An 8,728-nucleotide genomic window follows, 5' to 3' on the forward strand; every position below is an offset into this window, starting at 1 on the left:
CCCTGAAATAGGCAGGGAGTGGCTCTTGCCAGTACAGGACTCGAACTCATCTGTCTGTGAGTAGAGAGGGAGGGGATGTCTGATAGGATTCTTTCTGTGATGCCTTCCTCTCTCCCCCCACAGCCGATCTTCTCCTTGCGCCTGTACTTCCTCTACGGCATGTTATTCCAGCAGCATTTCCTGGAGAAGATGCAACGCTGTGTTCGCATGGTCTGTGTCATCCTCTTGGGCTGCAGCTTCCTCCTCCTGCTCTGCTTGGCCCCTTTGCACTGGGTGCAGCTCATGGTGTTAACAGACAGACAGAAGCTCTTGGCGGGGCTCTGGAGCGTGTGTCACCATAGTCTTTGCTGGAGCCCTGTACCAAAGGCGCCCTGTGAGTGCTTTCCAAGTCCTGTGAAGGAGCTCCTCCTTAGGACCATCTGCTCAGACCCGCCTTCCCCCGGCTGGCTGCGCCCCCCACCTTCCCACAGCCCTGCCCTTTCTTGAGTCACACGCATGTAAGGACAGCCCCCACGGCAAAAAGGGTAAATTTGCCCGGGTTTGTCTTGGCTAGAGTCCTCCAACAACTTATAAGCCACAGCTCCTTAATTTTTGACACTCAATGCCTAGTGATCTTGTTCTTTTTTTTTGGTGGTGGGGAGTGTGGTGCTGGGATTTGAACTCTGGGCCTCTTGTTTGCTAGGCAGGTGCTTTACCACTTGAGCCATTCCCCCAGCCAAAACTTGGTCTTTTTCTGACCTTTGCACTTAACCTCTCAGAAGTGAAATAGTACTCATTTACACCTTACTGTGAAAGTTTCCTCATATTCTACCTGTTACCTCTCAAGGTTGTAGGTATAATTTCAACTCTGCTTTCATTGTGAAATAAATTCTTCATTTTCTTTCTTTCTTTCTTCCTTCTTTTCTCTCCTCCTCCTCTTCCTCCTCCTCCTCCTCCACCTCCTTATCTCTCTCTCCCTCCCTTGCCAGGTTGTCCAGGCTAGCCTGGGACTCTTGATCCTTCTGCCTCAACCTCCTGGGTGCTGGGATTACAGGTGTGTGCTACCACACCCAGCTTTATGTCTTTCCTTGTTAAAGGAATTCCATATGTTAATGAAGAGAAGGGAACAGGGTTTTTACTAGTGCCACTTGGTGGCTACTCATTCTGACCACATTGAGACAAGAACTGATTGCACGTCCTTGCTCCTTCGTCCCCTTCCCTGGACTCCTAATCTTCTTTAAAGGCAAACTTCTTCTGCTCCAGCCAAGCCTTTTTCTCCCCTTCCCCTGGCAGACTTCCTCCAGTTTTCCATGGCCTTCTTCCTCATTGCTGCCACCATCACCTTCATTACTGTCATCTGCCTCAGCATCTATTTCACCAAAAGACCAGGAGATAAAAGCCACACAGATCTGAGCATATCCTTCTTGTGTCTCATCTCAGGTACGATGTGGTGAAGTTGGGATGGTGTAGCCTAGAGTTTTGGTATTCACTTCCCCTCCTGGACTATTTCTCCTTCTAAAAGAGTGGTCCCCAGTCGCACTCGAATACTGCCATTATAGGACTCTTGTCTTTTCCCAAATGGAGGAAAACTCAATGAACTTTCACTCCATACAGGGCTATTGCCTTTTTTTGTTGGTGTTGGTACTGGGGTTTGAACTCAGACGTTCTACCACTTTAGCCAGGCCTGCAGCCCATTTATGCCTTGCTACTTTTCAGGTAAGGTCTTATAGGTTTTTTTTGCACAGGGTTGGCCTCAGACCTTGATCTTCTTTCCTATGGCCTCCCATGTAGCTGGGATCATACATGCACACCACCATACCTGGTTTATAGGTTGAAATGGGGTCTTATTAACTTTTTTCCCAGGCTGACTTGGAACCTCAGTTCTCCTGGGTTCTTGTTATTGTTGTTGTTTTGTTTTTTGGAGCTGGGGCTTGAACTCAGGGCTTCATGTTTGCTAGGCAGGCACTCTACCACTTGAGCCACTCCTCCAGCATCTCAATCCTTCTGATCTCTGCCTCCCAAGTAACTAGGATTACAGGCATGAGCCGCTGTGCCTGGCCATGCTATTGCCTTTTAGAGAGAGATCTATGAAAAAGATTATGCCTAGCACAATGGAAACATCTCTAAGAGTTGCTCTGTGATGGTCTAGTGGGAGATACGTATTCTGGGCACCAGGAGAGCTGGGTAGAGAGAGCTGGAGAGAGGTAGCTTGCTGCCTGCTGTTTTACAGATAGGCTTCACCTTAACATCATCATTCTAGTCAAGGCAGAATTCATTTTCCCATCTTGCATAATTGCCAAGCAGGTCTTCCTTCTATGGCAAAATTGGGATGACTGAAGATACCAATGAAGTGCAACAAGAAGGGAGAGGGTAGACGGGGGGTGGGGTGGCAGGGTGGTAGGAGGCTCTGGTGGGCATTGATAGTTTCCATTCTGATCCCAGGTGCCTGCTTACTCCTCTGCCTCATTTTGTTCCTGATGCAAGTGAAGTTGTACAGTAAGGATTTGGAGCCCCAGCTCCTCTTTGTCTTCCACATCCACTGGTGGCTCAGTGTCTGCTACTTGATAGCTGGTGAGTGAAGGCTCAGTGACACATCGGAGGCAAGGAAGACGCAATTCAACGTGGCTGGTTCCTCTCCCATTCTCTGGTTGTGTTGTATTAGAGCCTCACAATCCGGAAGTGTGTGACCCTTTGGAAGAGTCACTTTTGGGACTAGAGGAGTGACTCAAGTGGTACAGTGCTTGCTTCGCAAGCTTTAAAGCCCTGAATTCAAAACCCAGTCCAACCTCCCCCAAAAAAGAATCATTCCATGTCAGTGAACAATCTTTAGTAACACGGGCTTCCATTTTTCCTATAACCTTACCTGATCCTGAAGATAGGAGCAGGATTTACAACAGCAAGGACAGGCATAGGCTGAGCTGCTCACAGTTCTGTTCTTCCAGAAGACGGTTCTTAGTTTTTCCTTCTCTTCTCCTCTTTCCCTCTGTCTCTCCATCTCTCTCTCTTTCTCTCTCAGATTCACACATGCTAAGCACTTGCTTTTCCACCGAGCTGCACTCTCAGCACACAGAAAATGGCTCATTCTTCTCTCCATTTTCCCAGATTAAATAGTCTCTTCTTCTTTATGAGAAAAATTTACCCAAACTCCCACCGAAATCAGTCTTCTAAAGAAAGTTTCAAAATATGTTCTTCTGTAATATTGCCAATATAAGGCAGAGCAGTGACACGGACATTCTGCCTGTGTTCAACTTCTTTAATCCTTCCAAGCCACATGCTTATTTTTGTCCATTTATTATCAACAGTGGCTGCTAAACCATTTCGTTACCTACTTTATTAGTAAAACACTTTTTATCAAACATTCCAAGAAGCTATATGCTTATTTATAAAATGTGTATATGTCACACCCCTAATATATTCATCAAATTATGAAATACACACAAAAATAGAACGTGAAACATGATCTGTGGGGGTGGGGCTCAGTGATAGAAAGCTTGTCTAAGAGGCACACGGTTCTCTGTTCAGAAGTGTTTGCTGTCTTGAGATTTGATCCAATACTTATCTACAACACTGACCCCAATCTATTTTTTCCCTCTAGGATTACTCTCTGTATTCAATCACTTAACTTCTTGGATTTCTCCTCCAGACCTGAATCTCCTTGTGGTCACTCTTTCAAGGTCAAGGATAAAACATATGATGGAGTTGGGATTGACCCTAACTAAGACAAATGTAGGTGCTTCTCCCTGGATGGATCAGGTGTCAGAAATGCGTTCAGGATCAGCAGTACAACAAAGGACCCTGTCTGAGGCAGGGACCCAGACAGAGGCAGAGGCAGGGAATGAATCCGTTATAAGGAAGGGACTAATGACTCAGGCTAGGCTAGCTTCAGAGTAGAGCCAACTGGCACAGTGGAGCCAAGGACCTGCGGCAGAGACAACAGGGAGTGTGATTAGTGGTAAATCAATCAACAGGCTTGAGAGTAATGAAAGACAGGATAGCCAGGACAGAGATTCGGCTAAGAAAAATAATGATGACAAGACAAAAAAAAATATTCTTAGATAGAAAGTACTAGAGGAAACAAAACAAAGCCCAAAACGCCTGGTAGAGAGGTTTCCCTTGCGGTTGGAGACGCTCTGGCTCTGTGTGGAGGGGTAGGGTTAGCAGTGGTAATCCTGAGAGGACGCTTGACGACAGTGGTGCTCCCTCCTTAGATCAATGCTTCATCCATTGAGGAAATCGCTATTGGGATGAAAGAGTCATTTGAATGGTTTCGGTCACAGGTACCATGGCTTAAGAATCATAAAAGTGCCAAAAAGCTTATTAAAGAAAGTTTCCATGTTAGCGTTGAGTGCCATGACTGGAAAAGTTTGGCTACAGATGGCATGCCCCGGGAAGCCACCAGGCCTTTCCAGATGCCTGTGATCACACAACGGGATGCACTAGGAGAACACAAAGAGCATACAGTTTGGAGTCCCGATTCTCCCAGCTGGTTCTCACTCCCCCCTAATTAGGCAAAGATTTGACTTTCTTTGGCCTAAAATCCTTGACCAACTAAACTACAACATTCCTTCTACTACTACCTGATTTTTGTGTGTGCTTGTGTGTGTGTGTGTTTGTATTACTGGACTTTCATCTCAGGGCCTTGTGCTTACTAACCATGTCCACAACCCTTTTTACCCTTCTTTGCTTTAGTTATTTTTTAGATAGCATATCCCACTCTTTGCCCAGGGTGGGCCTTGGACCTCAATCCCCTAACTATGCCTCCAGTGGGAATGGAATTTACACACCTGCACCACCACATCCAGCTTGTTGAGGATTTCAAGCAGCACACAAGGTACACAGCACACCCAACTTAGTCCAGTGGCTCAAAGGAAAGATGCTCAGTGTTGTTGAAATATGAGGTCATTCGTGAAACAGAAAAAAAATACCCAATAAAATAGATGTCATCTGGGAGAAAAATCACCCTGTTATACTACAGCCACACAACTTAAAATTACATTTCAATAAGAAACTTCTTCTTAAAAAGTAAAAAACAAAAAACCTCTTCAGTCTTTTTTGTCTCCTTACAGTGTAGCCTCCTGCATTGAAGGTTAGCTTGTCATTCGTTTTCTGTGTGTGTCACTGTGACTGAGCAATCCTACCCTGAGGTTTCTTATTAGGAGAAATGCACTTGCATCATCATCAAAATTCACGTACAAGAACATCTGGAGCAATTTTAGTCTTAATAGCAACAGACCAGAACCAACTGAAATGTCTACTAAAAAGAGAATGAGTAAACATATTGTCGTATATTTTCACAAATAGAATAAGAAAAAGTGACATGCAACAACATGCCTGAATTTCCTAGGTACTATGCTATACAAAGGAAGACAGGCACAAAATGGTACCTAGTATTATTGCATCAATGAAGTTAAACCAGTAAAATGAGACAATGTGGCAGGAGAAAGAAGGGGGTGGCATTTCCTTTGAGGAGATGTGGTAACAATGGCAGCACTGGAAAGGTACTGTATTGTTGTTTTACTGGGGATTATCTGGGCATATTCATGTCTAAAATTCATCAAACAAGTTCAGCAAGGTTGTAGGATAGAAAGACTACCCAAAAATCAATGGTAGAGCCAGAGATGGTGGTATATGCCTGTAATCCCAGCACTCAGGAGGCAGAGGCTGGAGGATTGTGAGTTTGAGGCCAGCCTGGGCTACATAGTTAAGACCCTGTGTCATCTCTCAATTATATTTCTATACACTAGTAGTGAACATTCTGAAAATAAAATTAAGACATTCCCCTTACAATAGCACCCAAAGAATATAAAATACTTAGACATAAATTTAACAAAAGAAGTAAAATACTTCTGCATCAAAAACTACAAAAAAATGCTGAAAGAAATTAAAGAACATATAAATGAGTGGAAAGATATCCCAAATGCACGGACTTGAAACACTTCATATTGTTGACAGGAGTGCTTGTCAAAATCTATGGTTAGAGTCAATGTACTACCTACCTGAAGCTGTCTGCTTTTATGCAGAGGTTTGTAAGCAGATTCTTAAATTCACTTGGAGGGCTGGCGGTGTAACTCGGTGGTAGAACACTTGCCTATCATGCATGAGGCCCTGGTTTGACCCCTAGCACAGCAAAAGAAAAAAAAGTGGATCTAAAGTTTATATGAAAATTCAAATTCAGCCAAAATCAAACTTGAAACAACAAATTTGCAGGACTTAGACATTTCCTAATTTGAAAACTACTTTGAAATTACTGCAAAGCTACAGTAATTAAGACTGTGATACTTGCAAAGAAATCGGTTTATAGATCAACAGAAGAGTACTGATAGCCTCAGAGTAAACCCATACATATACATTGAACAAATTTACTCAAAATGGATCCTGGACCTAAATATAAGAAGTAAAACTATGAAACTTTTAGAAGAAAATATAGGTAAAATCTGTGACTTTAAGTTAGACCGGAGTTTCTTACAGACAGTACCCAAAGCACAATTGGACTCCTTCAAAATAAGCTTCTGTGCCCAAATAGTTCCATCAGGAAGGGGATGTAGCTCAGTGGTGGAGCCAGTGGCTAGCGAGCTTGAGGCCCTGGATTTGGTCTCTAGCACCATAATTTCTAGGAATTAAATTCTACAAATATGCTCATACATATGGGACATTATATAATATACAGTTTTTCACTGCAGGATTGTTGGTGAATGTAAATCTGTAAACAAATATCTATCATAGGATATTGAAAACAACTGTTTATTCAATCAACAAATAACATTATGCTATTAAAGAGAAGAATTTATGAATTAATAAAGAGAAGTTTTCAAGTTGGGCGCCAGTGGCTCACACATGTAATCCTAGCTTCTTGGGAGGCTGGTGTCCAGAGGATTGAGTCCAAGGCCAGCCTGGGCAAATCATTCAAGAGACCTCATCTTCAAAATAACCAGAGCAAAAATGGACTGGAGGTGTGATTCAAGCAACAGAGCACTTGCTTTGCAAGCACAAAGTCCTGAGTTCAAATCCCAGTCCCACTGAAAAAAGCAGTGTTCAAGATAAAAATTTTTACAGTGAAAAATAATTATATACTATGTATACATATAAAGACTTACATAATATATATAACATTATATATCTGCACAAAACAAATCACATATATGTATATACTGTATGTAAAATTTTAAGGTTAAAAAAACAATTGTACACATATAATTTTAATTTCTTAAGGTTAATAAGAATTGCTATGTATATATACATATGTATAGTTATGTATGTGTATATATATAAATTTATATGTACGAGATAAAATTTCAACTAAAAGGAAGACAGAAGTGGCAAAAAAAAACAATTGAGCCTATTCCTACATCTAGAATCTTCTATTTTCTATTTCATGCCACTAGGTTAAATGCAAAATTCTGGGTCAATAGGTTCTGGGTGAGAGCTGAGGTTCTGGGATGCTTAACAGCCTCTAGTGATACTGGTCTGTGGGCTACAGTTTATGTAGGAAGCAGCTAGGTTGTAGGGCCCTTGACGTCACAATTTCTATATGCAGCGTTGTTTTATAGTGTGTGGCTATCCTGCCTATCCTCCATTCTAAATTCCAAGAGATCTTCTGGCAGCTTTTGAACGTCTGATTACTCGTTTCCTTCACATTACAGCCCCCCCGTCCACCCCAGTTTCTTCTTTGTACCTAAGGGCTCACCCGTTAGACTTGGCATGTGCTTGAATCAGTAAATTTCCCGTGCAGATCCATTTCCTATTGTTAAGTATATACTCGTGTAAACACCATATCCTATTCACATGGGGTAGAAAACCTTTCAGTAAGATTTGTCCTTCAATAATAGAGTGAGCTGGGCACTGGTGGCTCACGCCTGTAATCCTAGCCACTCAGGAGGCAGAGATCAGGAGGATTGCAGTTCGAAGCCAGCCTGGGCAAATAGTTTGCGAGACCCTATCTTGAAAAAAAGAGTGGCTAGCATGTGCTGGGACCTAGGTCATACACACGCGCACACACACACACACTTTACAGATCGCGTAGGTAGTTCAACAGGTGTGAATCAAGTCTTGGAGATTAAGCCAAGGACATTGAGACTCTAGGTCATATGCTAATTATCAAAGGGGCTGGTGACATTACATTCTTCTTTGTTTTTGGGGGTGGGGGAGGTAGTAGTGTATGAACTCGGCATCAAGCTTGCTCGGCAGGTGCTCTACTGCTTGAGCCAGGCCCCCACATTCATTTTACATAGCTTTTGTTGGGCTGAACCTCACAATACATATTTAAGACTTCATTTTTTACAGCAGCTCTAGGTTCACAGTAAAATTTGTAAAAAGGCACAGAACTTTCCAGTATATCCCACGCCCTACCCCTCCATCCCACCCTCACAAGGATATTTCAGCTGTGAATAATAATGCCTATATCACCAGGCTAAAATACGGGGAAGTTTTAAAAGCCTGGTACATTGTTTATTTTAGATAAGCATAAAGTTTTCGTTCTGTCTTTTTTTTTTTTTTTTTTTTGAGACAGGGCTTCACTCTGTTGTTCAGGCTGGCCTCAAACTTATGATCTTCTTGCCTCAGCCTCCTGAGTGCCGGGATTACAGGCATCTGCCATCATGTCCTCACAGAACATCAAATTCGGTGGTTAGAGTGTCTATAACTGGGTTCTGGATCTATGTCTATGCTATTCTCTCAGCTCCGTACTCAAGCTGTTGAGTTTATCCTCAAGTGACTTCCCTCTTGGTCACATGATGGCTGCCTACAGCAGTGG

Source organism: Castor canadensis, chromosome 19 (genome assembly GCF_047511655.1).
Source record: "Castor canadensis chromosome 19, mCasCan1.hap1v2, whole genome shotgun sequence".
Lineage (NCBI taxonomy): Eukaryota > Metazoa > Chordata > Mammalia > Rodentia > Castoridae > Castor > Castor canadensis.